Raw genomic sequence first — 1,812 nt, 5'->3', positions numbered from 1 at the left:
CATGTGTTCTTACTCTTTTTTTGTGGGTCCACATATCCCAGGTTAAGGACCCCTGTTGTAGAAGGTATCATTAGAGCAGAGTATTGGAAGAAACACTGTGTTCTTTTTTATTATTATTTCTAATTGCCGTGAAACCTGGGTCAGACCAAAACAATAGTTTATTATTTCAGCATTCAGCAACATCTCAGCCATCAAAAATAAAACTAACACTGAAGGATGGAAGGAAGACTTCTCTACAGCATGATTAGGTAGGCTGCATCCAGAGTCCCCCAGGGTGCCATAGGCAGGAAGGATGGTGGTTATTCATTCATCCAATAAATTAGGAAGCGCAGAATTCAGGGGGCCAACTGCTCATTTCTGGGCTGGCATAAGGTCATCAATGTACTGCCCCTGCTCCAAACAGTTCTCCATTTCAATGAGCAGCTTCACACCATCCACCACCATCTGCATCAACTCCACCTCTAAGAAGCCTAGTTGGTCAGCATTGGAGATGTCAAAGATACTACCCACAGATGCTGTGTCCACACCCCCTACCCCCCTCTTCTGCAGGTTCAGCTTCTTCAGAACCTCAACAAACTTTTCACGCTTGCCCAGGTGGGGAAGTTTGATGTGGACACCTGCATGTAGGCCTGTGCCCAGGTTGGAGGGGCATGTCAGGATGTAGCCCAGGTGAGGATTCCACTTGAACTCATAGTTCTTTGTCTTAAAAAGGGTTTCAATCTGGGTAAGCCCTGTGCAGAAACCTGTGAACACATCCTTCATGTTACCTCCCTTCTGCATAGAGATGACCCTCAGGTGATCTTCCTCATTGATCCACACCAGAAAGGTCTTGTTGCCATTGTGCCAAATGCCCCTGCCATCCAGCCGGTCTCAGGCCATGCCAGAAGCCAAGAGGAGTGGGGAGACAGGCTTGTCGAAGAGGAAGTGGTCATCAATCAGCTGTTGCTATTCCTGCTCAGACATAGCATAGTACTTCCCATTCAGGTCACTTTCCAGGCTGGCCAGAGCTTCCATAGACAGCTTCTCTATGGCATAACACTCACCCTGGCTATAATGTGGAGGCAGGCAGAATCCTCGGATGCTCTAGCCAGTTTGAACAGGGGAACTCAGCACATAGTTTGGATCCAGGTCATCACCACCCTGCAGATTGTCAGGGTTAAGATCAGTTTTAAGCTCATCAGAAGGCTTGTAGCATCCATGTCGGTCCTCAATAATGGGATCAAACAGTTCCTTGAACACTTTGTAGCTCTCTTCATTTCCAGCCACACAACCCACAGTCATGATCAATGGGTGCCCCGTGTTGTCCACACAGGTTTGGATGACATCATCCAGGGTGAAGCCACTTGATGTAGGCTTATCCTGGAGTTTTTCATAGAGCTCAGGCATCAGCACCTTAGCCATGTGGTTGTTGTGTGAGGAGAGATCTGGATATTCCTCCTCAGCAGGGTAGTGGGACATCAGCATGTTCTGGCAAGGGCTCTTCGGGAGTGGCAAATGGACGAGCGGTTTGTGAAGATGCTGCTGCTGTGGCAGTGGCTGTGCAGGGCTCCCAGGCCACCTAAGCCCAAGCTCAGTCACCAAGTCCAAAAACACTGCATTCTAAGAGATAGCATCATGGTAGCATTCCAGGCATGAGATAACAAATGCAAAAGCATGGAGGTGGGAGATCAGGTACCTTGTGAGGGAAATAATAGTTTTTCACAAAGCTATTATTTTCAGGGGGCAGGACTTGAACCAAATTCTTCCTGACTCCATGGCCTGCCCTCTTTCCACAATGCCATGCTACTATTGGAATAAATAAAATATGAATTC

At 47.7% G+C, this 1,812-nt stretch overlaps 1 pseudogene; it reads right to left on the bottom strand.

Moving 5' to 3' along the window:
• Positions 1-283: 283 nt before the first annotated feature.
• On the bottom strand, positions 284-1,464 carry LOC140524125 (creatine kinase B-type pseudogene; annotated as a pseudogene).
• Positions 1,465-1,812: the final 348 nt, after the last annotated feature.

Source organism: Notamacropus eugenii, chromosome 2, assembly GCF_028372415.1.
Source record: "Notamacropus eugenii isolate mMacEug1 chromosome 2, mMacEug1.pri_v2, whole genome shotgun sequence".
Classification (NCBI taxonomy): domain Eukaryota; kingdom Metazoa; phylum Chordata; class Mammalia; order Diprotodontia; family Macropodidae; genus Notamacropus; species Notamacropus eugenii.
This window is presented reverse-complemented; position numbering and strand designations above follow the sequence as displayed.